The 14,376-nt window shown below is 46.2% G+C and overlaps 1 protein-coding gene across 3 annotated transcripts in view; it reads right to left on the bottom strand.

The window, feature by feature from the left end:
• The window catches only part of LOC144756353 (uncharacterized), a 430,517-nt gene that overhangs the window by 278,045 nt on the left and 138,096 nt on the right, over positions 1–14,376 (bottom strand). The window contains exon 2 of one of the 3 annotated variants that reach the window (XM_078646113.1): positions 8,985–9,115. The exons of the other annotated variants lie outside the window; for them this stretch is intronic. The gene's annotated coding sequence lies outside the window, so the exon portion shown is untranslated. The remainder of the gene's footprint in view (positions 1–8,984; positions 9,116–14,376) is intronic. 3 annotated transcript variants of the gene reach the window in all.

Genomic DNA, 14,376 nt, shown 5'->3' with positions numbered 1-14,376 from the left:
ACACTTATCAGTATGACTTGTCTGCACTGTTGCTTCTTATTGCGCCCCGTGTGCGGGGACCTGTTGGCACCTTGGGGGCCCTGGCCTTGTTTGTTTTCGTATGTAACTCTAAATAAAAAAATAAAAAATTTACAAAAAAAAAAAAAGTTGTGATGACCATGATAAAACTCTGAAGGAAGTTTTAAAAGCTCTGAGTAGTGCGGGTGTTGTTTTAAAGAAAGAAAAGTGCATTTTTAGAGCGCCCAAGGTAGAATACCTTGGACATGTATTATCTGAGAAGGGTGTAGAACCCAGACCTGGCCTTGTTAAGGCCATCGTCGACAGTCCTGCACCCAGAGACAAGAGTGGTTTGAAGTCGTTCATTGGACTTGGTGAGTTTTACGCTAGATTCTTACCTGATTATGCCACAAAAGTTCAACCATTGTCCAACATGCTTAAGAAAGAGGTTCCTTTCTTATGGGATGCAAATTGTGAAAAAGTTTTTTCTTGGATCAAACAAGAACTTATCGGGTCTAAAGTTTTGAAGCCTTTTAATCCCAATTTGTTGTGCACTATCACCGTGGACGCCAGTGGATTTGGTTTAGGGGCTGTCCTTCCTCAGGAGGTTAATGGGGTTGAGCACACTCTTGGATATGCTTCGAGAGTTCTTCGTGGAGCAGAATCCAACTTTGCAGTTATTGAAAAGGAACTCTTAGCGTGTTGTTGGGCGATTAGGAAATTTAATCCGTATATTTGGGGTAAACGCTTTCGTCTGAGGACCGATCATAGTCCCTTAGTTTCTATCCTTACTGGTGTTCGGATTAAAGACCATTCTCCTAGGATTGCCAGACTTTCAACTAAACTACTCCAATACGATTTTGAGGTCAGCTACATACCTGGCAATAAGAACATAAGGGACGATTATCTCTCTAGGAATCCTATTGACGTTGACCCTGACAAGGATTGTGAGGAAGATTATGATGAGGAGGATTGTTTTGTAGCTTTTGTTGGGGTTGATGATATGCGCTCTATTAGTGAAAGTGAGTGGAGGGAACATTTGTCCAGTGACACTCTGCTTTGTGAAGTGATCAAATTTGTCAGAGGAGGGTGGCCCAGGGAGAAGAATGTTCATGTGTCCCTTCAGACCTTTGTCAAAGTTTCTGATGAACTCTCTATTGAGGGTGGTATCCTCATGCGTGGTGATAGACTAGTTCCTCCCAGTGACCTTAGAATTAGGATTGTCAAAGGTGCGCATGAGGGTCATCTTGGCAAAACACTAACCAAAAGAAGGGTTAGAGAACATTACTGGTGGCCCAAGATGGATCAGGACATAGACACTGTTGTTGCTGAGTGTGTGGTTTGTTCTAGTGCTGAAAAATGTTTGAAAACACGTTCTCCCCCCCTTCAACCCATCCCGTTTCCTGATAGGCCGTGGGAAAAGATTGGTATCGATCTGGTTGGTCCGTTCTATTTACTTCCTCCTGCCTCCAGATTCGCGATAGTTGCAGTCGACTACTACTCTAAATGGCCAGAGGTCCGCTTTGTAAGTGAAGCCACATCCAAGAATATTATTGATTTTTTGAAAGACTTGTTTTTGCGTGAAGGTTTTCCTTCCTCCATTGTAAGTGATAATGGCCCACAATTTATTTGTCAGGAATTTGGATCATTTGTTAATCTGAGTGGCATTGATCATTTGAGGAGTGCGCTTTATCACCCTCAGACGAATGGTCTCGTTGAGCGCATGAACAGGGTGCTCAACAATTGCATTCAGTGGGCCATTGCTCAACACTGCCATGTCCCGAACGCAGTCAGGTCCATGTTGTGGTTCTATCGTACCACTCCCCACTCCTCCACCAAGGTTTCCCCATTTGAACTGCTGCGTGGGAGAAAACCATGTTCAAAGGTTTGCCCTGGGTGGATGTCACGTTGGGTGAAATTGAATTCAATTGACAATGTTGATGAAGTTGCCAGATCCAATGTTTTGCATGCCCAGTCCAAACAGAAGGATGTTTTTGACTCTAGGAAGAAAGTCGTCTCTCAGTCATTTGTTGTGGGTGATAGAATTCGGATCAAGTTACCCACTCACTCTACCAAGGGTAACCCTAAGTTCTCTGAACCATTTGTCATTGACAAAGTCTGTGGCAATTCTGTGAGAGTCAACATGAAAAACTGGTGGAATGTTGCCAGGGTTGTTAAACTGGGCAAATCTGTCGCTCATCTTCTGTCTTCTCATGATACTCATATGTTGCCTCATGACGTTCCTCCTCTGCCTTCTACTTCTTCTTCTTCTGTTTTGCCTCGTAAGAGCTCTACTGTTCTACCTTCTCATGATGTTTCTACATTGCCCTCTACTTCTTCAGCTACTGTCCTACCTCGTAGGAGTTCTCGTACTCGAGTCACTCCTGCCAGGTTCCGTTAATTTCCATGCTTTTTCTGTACTGGATCTTTTACTATTCTTTCCTTCTTCTGCTTTTGTTTTGTAGGAGAGAGGATAATGTAGTGTTTTGTTAGGTCTGCCTTCTAGTCTTTATAGAATTATCCAGGCTCTGTGTTCTATCTCTTCCATTCCTGTATTCCTATTCAGAATGTTGTTTGAACTTCCAACGGTATTTGATAATCTACTGGCTGTGAGAGCTGCTGCGCAGCACTTGTTCTAATAAACCATCTTAACAATCAACCTGCCTGTGAGTTGATCACTACACCCCCTCTGGGGGAATCCAGAATAAAAGGTCCCCCAGAGCTTCTGCGGCTCGAGCCTCAAGTGGTTCCTGCTCAAGGGGAGGGGCAGGCACCGGCAATGTGCCCCGGCGCCCCCTCTCCTAGAAATGGTGCCTGGAGCCCTCATGGGCTCTGCCTCTCTCCTTGCTCCCTCCCGCCCGTCACTCACCGGCTGGGTCGTGGCAGAGGAGCTTACCGCTCCTCGAGGCTCCAGCGGTGTCCTTTCTGCCGGGGGCTGCGGGACTTTCTGCAACACTGGAGCCCCGCCTGTGCCTCCAGGCGCCGGCTCCTCTTCTCGGGCTGCGGGGGCGGGACTTCCGCTTCCTTCTTTCGGGGCCGCGCTACTATTGGCCGGCCAGTTAGCTGCTTCCGGGTCGCCGTGGGCAGAGCGGCGGCCCGAGGGGATGCTCGCTTGGTCGGTGGCAATCCGGGGTAGTATCCTGGTTCAAAGGGACAATAAAAGCGGGGTGAGCACCCGTTTAAGTAAAATGACAAGAGAACACGGCAATGAGCGAGGTGGGCTCCCGCGCCGTAGTTTAGCAAAGACTACGTGGAAAATGCCGGGTGGGCACCGCAGCGGCCTCAGTGCACAGCCCACCCCTGCAAAAGACACGGTGAAAATGAAGTAAACATGGCGAGACCCAAAAAAAAAATTGCACACGCCCACCGCCACATGACGATTTCGAAAGGGGCGGAAAGCCTAAAATTTGCAGGAACGCCCCCGAATCTGCTCTCAGGATGACGAGCAGATGTCTGTTCCAATGGCTAGCCTCCATCTATGGAGTTAGCCAATGGAAACAGAGGCGGGGACCAAAGCCACTCTACTCTTCTCCCTCTGTGAGTCTGGTCTAACCCTCAGCGCCAGGAAGCCGCTTGGCCGCAGTGCGCTTAATTAAGTTCTTTTTTCATTTCATTTCATTTCATAAGGTTTTCCCTGCAGCTGCGCAGTGCGCAGCTCGCTAGTCAAAACCTAAAAAGGAACCAAGGAACACAAGTCTTTTAACCCATTGACCGCGGTGCGAATTCTGCTGCGGTGCGGGTGATTTATGGAGTGGCCGTCCTCTGCACACGCCCACTGTGACGTAGAATGGCCGGGGGCCATCCGGCACACGAAATGGTTTAAAACGCTGTATAATGTCCGATAGCAGGAAGCGCTGCCCAGTACTTCAGGAAACGGCAGCCTAAGTAAAGACCGACTGACTGGCCTTGTTTACAGCTACCAAATGAAATCTAAAACTGCTCTTTTACAATGGCAGGCCAGCCGTTCTCAGGATTACCCAAGCGAGGTCCTGGTTGTCTGGGGAACCAAGATTCCTGAACCTTTAGAAAGACAGGAGATGAGCTCACAAAACCTCTAGACTGCAAAGTTACTCACAATTGCAAATAATGCTCCTGAGAACATCGCGGCTCGTCTTTGAGGGAGGGAGGAAGAGATAAAGAAGGCACAGACAACTGGAGGGAGTGGGGGGGATGTAAAGAAGGCCTCACGGACTCAATGTAAGCAAGGCACGTCCTGCCTGCAGAAAGAGAAACACAAAAAAGAAAATAGCACTTAAAGACTAAATAACAGGTACCGTTTAACAACCAAAGTAAAAGGGCCAGTCCCCATAGGAGGTGGCAAATGAAGAAGAGGTACTAAGAAGGGGCTAACAAGCCTATTTATGAATCAGAAGCCAGCATTTAGGAAGGACAATGACACACGCCAATGGCAAATAAGTGCAAAGAGTGGGCGGGGCTTCTATTACCTTCTCCACTACAACAAGTCTCGCAGAGCAGCGCATGCGCGCTGACTCTAGGATCGACCTAAAAACGCACATTAAGGAAGTAGAGAGACAAAACAAACATGCTTTATTTTAACTAGGAGAGAGGTCCTCATTGTTCTTGACACAGGAGGACCATAGTGCCAAAAATCACCGGTTAAAGTTGGCAATTTCTCCAACAGAATTACTCCCTTACTTGTAGCACATTTCTGTATTTGTAGATTTTCTGAAACAGGCTAATACGTTAAATCTGATTACGCAACACTTCAGATGGGTGCAAAATTATACAAGCATAAAATATTATTTTTTCCCAAAGTAAAATTTCAGCCCCCTACACCTCCAAGAACCATGGGGATACTCCATTTCCATACCCACAGTAGAAATACACTTACGCAGGGCTTTGAAATATGTGGAACCGGATCTAGTAAAATGTTGCTAAACTGGTATCCCCGTCGGTTTTTATGCCGAGGAATGTAAAAACCTTGGTCGCTTTTTAGGTTGTGCTGTCTATTTAGAATCAAACCGGGAAAAGAAAACAAATTTCCTCTCTGTAAATAGTTTGGATTTTCTAAATAAATCCAGCTTCACAATGCTGCAGAAATCAACAAGCACTGCTAATGGCAATAGGTCTAGCTTTAAAAGAAAGTTGTATGGTAAAGTGAAGAAATACAACTAAACAGCATGGGAATGAATATGTATTTTGGTGGAACTGGGGAACTGTAGAAAAATATTGGTGTAGGTTAAATGGTCAAGTGACAGTTGCACTGTCAAGCCAGACCTAAATATTAATGTAGGTTAATGCCTGCCATGCTCCCATCTGAGCAGCTGGCAGAGAAAATTAACATAAGTTATCTATCTAAGACACTCTAATAGCATTACAATGTTGTGGGTGTGCCCCTTAAAGTTCAAGCTCAAGCAGCTGGATAAATAAACAAAATGATCACAGCTGTGTGGCGGTCACGCACTTTTTTGTTGAAGAACACAACCTCTGCCCAATCAAAACTCGCACTACTGGCTCCCAACATGTGGGCAGAGCAAACCCCCCTCGCTAGTAATGTTCACTTAATTGGTGAGGGATGCCCTATCAATTTAGACTATAATGATGCTTGTCGCAATCAATCCATCAATCTGGGGTTTGTGAAGCGCTACTCACCCATGAGTGTCTCAAGGCGCTGGGGGAGGGCGTGTAGCTCCGATTCAGCCAAAGAGCCAGTTCTAGAGGCTCTTCCTGAAAGTGTGCAGAGTGGGGGAACGTCTGAGGTTGAGCGGAAGCTCGTTCCAGGTCTTTGCCGCAATGTAGGAGCAGGCTTTTCCACAGGCTTTGGGGATGCGCAGGGTTATGGCGAGGGAGAGATCGGCAGAGCGGAAGTTTTTCTTGGGTACATAGAAGGAGACTCTTTTGTTGAGTTATTGGGGTCTGGTGTTGTGATTAGGCGTGAGTGAGTAGCTTGAAAGTTACTCTCTTCTCGACAGGGAGCCAGTGGAGGTCTCATAGGTGCTGGGTGATGTGATCATTTCGTGGGATGCCGAGTACGAGTCTGGCAGCGGTGTTCTGGATAGTCTGGAGTTTTCAGAGCAGGGATTTGTTGATTCCGGCATAGAGGGCGTTTCCGTAGTCCAGTCTGCTGGTTATTAGTTTGTCAGTGACGGTCTTTCTGGAATTGGGGGGGGATGTGGAGGATGCAGCGGGTGTTGAAGCACATGGAGGAGACGGCGTTGATCTGTCGGGTCATGGTGAAACAGGAGTCAAGTATGATGCCATGGTTGTGGTCATGGCCTGTGGGTGTGTAGGGGTTGCCGAGGGCAGTGGGGCACAAGGTGTTGTTCCATGCTGAGGGGGTGGATCCGAGAATGAGGACTTCTGTCTTGTCCGATTTGAGCTTCAAACAGCTGTTGATCATCCAGGAAGCGACGTCTTTCATTCCTTCCTGGAAGCAGTCTGGTGGTGTCGGGTTCCTTCATGAGGATGAGCTGGGTGTCATTGGTGTAGGATACTATGCTGAGTCCATGATGTCCGATGTTGGCGGTGAGGGGGCCATTTAGATGTTGAAGAGCGAGGGGCTGAGCGAAGATCCTTGGGGTACTCCGTAGCTGATCTCTTTGTGTTCGGAGAGGAAAGGCGGGATTCTGATTCTTTGTGTTCGGCCAGTGAGGAAAGAGCGGATCCAGTCGAGGGCGGTTCCCTGTATGCCGGGGTCGAGGAGTCTGGCGGTGAGGGTGTGGTGGGTGAGGGTGTGGTGGGAGACGGTGTCGAAGGCTGCACAGAGGTCTAGTAGGATGAGGGCTGCCATGTGGCCCTGGTCGAGGAGAGTGCGGATATTGTCTGTGGCGGCGAGGAGGGCGGTCTCGGTTCTGTGGTTGCTACAGAATCCGTAATGGGAAGAGTCGAGGAGGGTGTTGGCTTCGATGAAGTTCATGAGCTGGATGTTGACGAGCTTCTCTGTGACCTTGGCTGCGAAGGGAAGGAGAGAGATGGGTCTGTAGTTTTTGAGGTCCATCGGGTCTATGGAGGGCTTCTTGAGGAGGGGCTTGACTTCTGCGCGTTTCCAGTCATCAGGGAATTTGCCGGATTTAAAGGTGGTGTTGATGGTGCATCGTAGCTTGGGTGCTGTGGCGGTGGCGTCTCGTCTCTGTGGAAGATGTGCGGCGGGCAGGGAGTCTGTGGGGTCTCATGAGTGAATGCTCTTCATGGACGTGGTGGTGTTTTCGGTGGTGACCGGGGTCTAAACGGAGATGGTAGGCTGGCTGGCATTGCTGAAGGTAGGAGTGGTTTCAGTGTCTGGTGTCTGACAAAAAAAATAGCAATATAAATTAATTATGGGCCGAAAATCCGTTCCACTTGCGGAATTTGCGGATTTTCGGCAATTTCGCGATCCGCGAATCTCGGAAAGTTGCCTGAAAAATTCGCAAATCCGCTGGCGGCCAGATTTTTTTTTTCACATGCATTTATTTACCCAACGAGGTAGCACTTACTGATTAGCCAGTAGAAAGTACTCCAGTTGAGTAGAGGTATGGCACAACACGGTGGCATCTTAGTGGATAAATATGCAGGCAGGATTCATTCTGGCCCGATGCTCCTGTCACAAAAATATATATCAGCCCAAACAACTAGAGAGCACGGTCGAGGCTATGCAGGTGTGCTTTCTCCCCAGATCTTCCATCTACAATTAGCTGTAATCCTTGATGGAGGTCTTTGCATCCACGAGTTTCTTGAGCGCAATCCCCGTGTTCTTCCTGTGACAAGGAGGCTGCTTTTTCCTCATCTGCTGCTCTGATCGGCCTCTGACCCTTTATAAACAAGAGGCATGTGAACTCGCATAGAAGCCCCGCCCGTTTTGCCCCGCACCACACACACTAGGGTATGCAACATCTTCCCGCCCTTTCCCCCACTGTGATGGACAGCTCACTCGAGGGACCTTGGCGCCTATTGGCGCGGTGGCAAAGGTACAGATACACGAGGTCACTGGAGACAACTCTTCTGGCCCTTTACGCAGCTGTAGTGTAGGTAAAGCACTATACATTTATCCAACGAGGTAGCACTTACTGATTAGCCAGTACTCGCGGATTTGTTTTGCAATTTTGCACGAATTTGCGGACCGCAAATTCGCAAAATTCGCCCATACTTAATAAAAATATCATATTATATTTTAACAACTTTTTTTGAACGGTGTGAGTCACTGCATAATTTTTCATTTCCTTTCTAAACATACAGCGCCACAGATAGAATAAATACTCTAACACAACACATGAAGCAATAAAGTCCATCTTTCAGTGTCTGCTTCATCCCTGTTTCTTTGCTTAGCTTCACAGATTAAAAGTAAATAGGGGCATATGTTCTTATTGTACATGGTACAATAAAACAGATTTAAGCACATGGCCCTGACAAAGGCCTCTTAAAGGAATTTTAACTGTGTATTCTGTTGGCGTTCATTCCAAAATAAATACTTTTATTTACCATGATTTTTGGGGAGCAGGTAAAAGAAATATTTGATAAATTTACAGCTCCATTTAAAAAAGTGTGCCTTTGGAATCTTACATCTTAAGATATATAATAAGGCTCTAATTTCTGAATAAGAAATGTTGCTGAAACTCATTTGTGGGTGTCTCTGAATAGTTGTCTACCTTTTCACTTCCTCTTAATGAACTGGTTTTTATGGAAACATTTGGATAATTACATTCATCACTAAATACAATAAAAACAGCAATTAGTATTTGTAGGAGAGTGGAATATTATGTGGTATGGCTGGGGAGCCTCACCATGAAATATTATCTCAATAACCCAAAGATGGTCCTTGGATTCACACTAATACATCATTATCTCAATCCTGGTAGAGTAGCAGAGAGAGTCATGCTTTACTAGAGGAACTAGAGGACCACAAAGCTTTGCTACAAGTGCCGAAAGTGAAAAGAGCCAGAACGGGGGGTAGAAGATTTTCGGTGAACGTTGCTAAGCGCTGGAATGAGCTTCCCTTGAACTTACGGACAGAATCAGGTATCCTCCGGTTCCGAAAACTGCTTAAAACTCACCTATTTCCGGTATGATGTATTTCATTATAGGCTCCTGTTTCATCTTTCTCCTTCTGTTTCTCTTTGTGTCTTTTTTGTGCCATTTCCCTGAGTCATGAACAAGCGCCGGGATGCCTAAGGGTAACTGTGCGCTATACAAGATTCCAAAATAAATAAAATAAATAAATAAATAAACGTGTTAATCATTTCAGAGTACCAACATGGAAGAAGATTAGAGTATGGACAGTGGACCAAAAACACATGTACAGCACCCGTACCGTTGATCACCAAAATATTTTACATTCAGAACAATCTTCTGTGTAATTCTCCAAATGCGCCCCCTGTCCAGAAGCGCTTCCCTCACAGAGGGATAAGAAAAAACAAAGCAGAATCGGAGCTGCACCACTGACAAACAGACATATGTACTAGTTAAGAAGCAGGCATCAAGGTATCACAATTAAATCAAAAACGTCTGTCAATGCAATGCGTATGTTATTCTCCTCTTTATTGAGGTGTGTTCTGTTCATACCTATGAAATCTGGCATAACATTTCCCAATGAACCTGTCACTGTAACCATCTCAGGCCTACAGTATTGTGCATAAACTTTACCATGAGGCAACCATGAGGTGCACAGTTATAACATTAGAAAGGTGTAAACAATGACAGTTGGCTAACAGGGCCTCAAAATGATTCTCACGGTGCAAACCTTTCATATCCATGGTTTGTCACACAGGGTAACTGTACCGGGGTGGCCGGCGCTGAAGAGACTGAGTCAGAGACTTTCAATAGGGATCTTAAACAGGGCTTTATTTTGATGTATGATCTTCGTTTCCTGCTGGTTATGCGCTCACGAGCAAACGCTGCCGGGTCTGTTAGGGGCTTCCTTAGTGGCTCCAGGATGTCTTTGGTAGGGTGGATACTCTTCCTCCAGGCACCGCCACCGGAAAAGAAGTAAAGAAATAGGATCGGGTTAGGGAAGGGCTTCACTGGGACAGGTACATGGCCGGGAGTGAGGAGAAAAACCACGTGGATAAGTGCCAGTAACCCTCAGTCTTAGTGCATAATCAGTGCTCGTGCGGGGGGGAGGGGTATTACCAAGAATCTCTACACACGGGTCTTTACACTATCTACAAGTTACTCAACAGGTCGGGCACGCCATCCCACCCAGCCCGCTACTTTGCCCCGTACCTGTTGGAGCCACGCCCCTCCCGTGGGAGCGTGGCGGGGCGACTCGTGAAGTCGGTGGCCTCCTGGCTTCTCCGGTTCTTCCTCTACGGTTTCTGCTTCCTCGGGTTTCTCCGCGTCCTTGCTCGTCCTCCTCGTCCGGTCTCACGTCTCTCTTGCTCCTCCTGGGAAACGCCGTCTGCCGCTTCCTCGGTTCCTCATCTCTTTGACGGGGTCGGGACGTGACGTGGGTGTGGGGCGTGTTCTCGTCATAGGTATCCTCCCCCTTAAAGGCATCCTGTTCGTATTCCTCTGTGTTCCACCGGTGTCTGTCTTCTTCTTCCGGCCAGTTGGGCTGCTGCAGAGAGGGGACAGAAGTGGGTAACAGGGGGGCAACTGTCCACCAGTTCGAGTTCTCTGATTGTCCCGTGGTCATTTGACCTGCCCCGTCACAGTAACTAACCCAAAACCCTAGCCAACTACAGTAATCTGTGAGACTCCATGTTGCAAAATACATATCTGTCGGCTTTGACATGGAGTAAAAACAATTCACATTTAAAAGCAAAACCTAGTGCTTTCATAATAAACAGGCAAGACCTGTAGCCATGATCATTGTCTTGCCACCATAATACACTCAGTCCTACTGTATTGAGAATAAGCTTTATTACAAGCCAAAAAGAGCAACAAAAGCAGTCATTTTAGTGGAAGCACACTAATTCGGGTCAAGCAAATCGTGCCCTCTAGGGAACCAACAATAGGGTGGATTCTAAGGCCCTCTCTCATTAGACCTATGAAAGCTATTTTTTGTTGATTTCATAAGGTCGAGCGACAGCTACACTGTCAAACTAGATCTAAATATCCAAGTAGATTAGTGCTTCCCTGGGCATCCCATACAGCTCTCAAACACACAACTGCACTCTGAAGACTAAAGTTAATGATGGAAGGGGACTGTATTGAAATCATTCCTCTGATCTGTGCTGCTGCTGAGGAAAGCAAACACAGACAATGATCTAGTTTTATAACTATAACAACACTGCAATGTGTCTGCCAGAAAATTTAAGCTCAGGCAGCCATACTGCTGCTGTCTAGGGAAGTTGGATAAATAAACAAAATAACCAGATGAATAGAGGGAAAGCACTTTCATCTGAGGAAGCACACACCTTCTGCCCAATCAAACCATGAACTCCTGGCTTCAAACATGTGGGTGGATTGAAGTACCTCTCTGTAGTACTTCTGAAAGCTCTTTTTTAGGTTGATCACACTACGTCTGGTGACAACTGCGCTGTCAAGCTAGACCTGAAAAGGATCAGAAAAGGAACTCAATTTATTGTTTGGTTAATCAAAAGCAGGACAAGTGTTATAGTGTAATAGCGGATTGGAGAGACGGCCCCGCAGGAGCGTTCAGGGTGTGTATTTCCCTCACCTTTTGCACCGCATAGAAAGTAAATAAGTAATCACGCATGCTCAGGAGGCACCATTACCCACACATTGACGCAAAACCACCCCACCTTTGTGTTTTCAAAAGCATTGAAAACAGTAAAAATATATAGTAAAACCACATTACAACACAGTATAACATAAAAAAAACAGGTGCCACAGATTATTCAAACATGTAAAATACCTACTGGTGTGTGATCAATATTGGAGGCAGTTCTAACCAGTTGTTCCCTTTGGTAGTGTCCACCTTGGCCCAACTGCTTGCCCTCAAAGTACTTTTTAGCTGCCAATTTCCTTTCCACCTTATTTAGGTACCTCACAGGGCAGCAGTTTAGCTGTAAGTCTTCCGCGGCACAACATGCCATGATCACCTGTCTGCATGATCGAATTCCTATTTGGTTAAAAGGGGGCGTGGCATCGCTCTTGGCTCACTCAGTAGCTCTTTACAGATGCATAATAAATGTGGCAGGTCTTTAGTCTCTGCTCCACACAACTGACAGCTAGTCCTAGCTAGGTGGCATTTCCAGGGCGGTAGATATAACATAGGTAAAATGCCAAGACAGTAATGCGGGTACTGCTCTTCGGCTGCTTTAGCGAACCCTCTAGGGAGAAAGGGTATTGAATATGTTGTGGCTTAGCTATGCAGTATAAACCAGCCATGAGCTATGGCTGCCAGTCTTGCCTTGTCCTCCATTAATGAGATTTGTCTGATGGTTTTATTTCAGTATGGGGATTAAATCTGTAGTTAGTCGGTAAACATTCCCTTGGACCCTTGTTCCCAGGTGGAACTTTGTGTAGTAGTGATGGTTTTATTTACCAGGTTTTTGAAGCTGCCATGGGTTGGTGTCATTTACCACAAGCCCTGTAGGCCCATTTGTTTTATTGACTCATTTAGCTAGACCCTTGAGGGGAATTGTCCCTGGCTGTTAGTTCTAACCGGAGGGGAGCATTCAGGGTGTTAGGTTGCATACTATTTATCTTATGCCGGTGGTTAATGTATGTGCCCCTTCTGGCAAGTGTTTGCTTCTGCAGGCCAAACTCAAGCCGCATCAACGCTGGTGAAGTGTATTTGAGGAGGCTGAAGATCATTCTATAGGCAACAGCCATCATTCCATCCCGAGTGGGCGCATCTCTGCCCCGCATCAGCTCACTCCCATAAGTTATTGTTGGTACGAGCTTTGCCTGAATCACCAAAGTACGAGCTTTGCCTGAATCAGCCGAAGCACGAGCTTTGCCTAAATTACCCGAAGTACGAGCTTTGTCTGAATCACCCAAAATACGAGCTTTGCCTGAATCACCCAAAGTAGTGGTGTAAAGCTGGAACTGACCACTGACTTTTTCCATGTTTTTTAGTGCGAGAGCTAGAGCACTGCTACTTCTCCCCGGGGCTTCTTTCTGGGGAATGAATGATCTGTTGCCATCCATTATGTTACATATGCTATGTTACATAAATTTATAACGCGCACAGCTACTCATGAGTATCCCGGCGTGGAGCCTAGCGGGGGGAGAAGGAGTACTAGCAGGATAATAGATGGGTTTTCAGTTTCCTCCTGAACACAGCTGGGTCCTGGATAGTGAACAAAGCAAGATGAAGGGTGTTCCAGGCAGCCGCCGCCTTCACCGTAAAAGAACTGCCCCCTATTCTATTATCAATCCCAGGTACTTATATTCTACTACTGTCTCCAGAGTTTAATTAGCTAAATACCAACATAGGGCCTTTTTTCCCCTCTGATTTAGTGCCAGAGATTTACATTTATCGAAATTGATCTTTAGGCCATTCTCGGCCAAGTAAGTTTGAGTTACATCAAGTAAGCACTGGAGCCCAACTGGAGTGTGACTTATTAGTAACAATTCGTCAATGTATTGGAGATTTGAGAGTATCAGTCTTCTCAGCTTCGGAGCATGGGAGTTGCAGCAATTCAGTCTTGGTGTAATGTCCGCCATGAAGAGATTAAATAAAGTAGGGGCAAGGACGTGATTGAGGAACCGTCCACTTAAAGTCCGGAAGCTAAGATCCTCAAGCTCCCGCTTGAGCCGCTAAGAAGTTTTATTTTGCTTGCCTTTTTGTTTTATCGTCATCTTGAAAGGGAATGTCCCATTGCAACGATTGGGCAGATAAAGGTTCATCATCTTCTGTCAAAGCCAATAAATGCAGATTAAAATCCCTGATTAGTATGAAGTTTGTTGTTTGCTCCTCTTCTAGGAGTCTTGTTATTTTGCTTTTTAGCAGATTTGCCCTCTTGACCGTATCTCTAGGTTGCAGATATGCATTTATCACTACTGCCTTCAGGTCCAGCTTCTCGCATCTGATTGTCACTATAATGGCGTTTAATGCTTTTGTTATGGATGACTTTACAAACAGCCCTTTAACAGTGCCAGTACTTTCCATCAAAGAGTAAATTGAAAGTCCGCCTTTGGGATGGCTGTATCTGGCTCCTTTACAGGCCGGGAGATAATGGTTTGTGTAACCCTGTATATGGAATGGATGCTCAAGCCAAGTTTCCTGGAAAATAATGACGTCAAATGATTGCAGGTAAAGTAAAAACTGGACAACTGTTGTTTTATTCCCCAGGCCATTGATGTTCCAGGAGCATAAGCAGAGGGGTTTCGAGTTAGCTTGCAGGCACTCATTAATTTTCAAGGTTTATCAATATTTTCTGCACCCGCCATTTATTGCGCGTGCTAGCCAAGCGCAATCTTGGAGTGTTGCAGCTCTGTTACGGAAGGTCGCGTCCCTCTGGGCGCCTGGTTTACGCTAACCCAGGGGGGATGCGCTCCTGGCACCTTTGAGAATTGAATAGGTGGCTTTAC

The sequence above is a fragment of the Lissotriton helveticus genome, chromosome 5_1 (genome assembly GCF_964261635.1).
Source record: "Lissotriton helveticus chromosome 5_1, aLisHel1.1, whole genome shotgun sequence".
NCBI lineage: Eukaryota > Metazoa > Chordata > Amphibia > Caudata > Salamandridae > Lissotriton > Lissotriton helveticus.
This window is presented reverse-complemented; position numbering and strand designations above follow the sequence as displayed.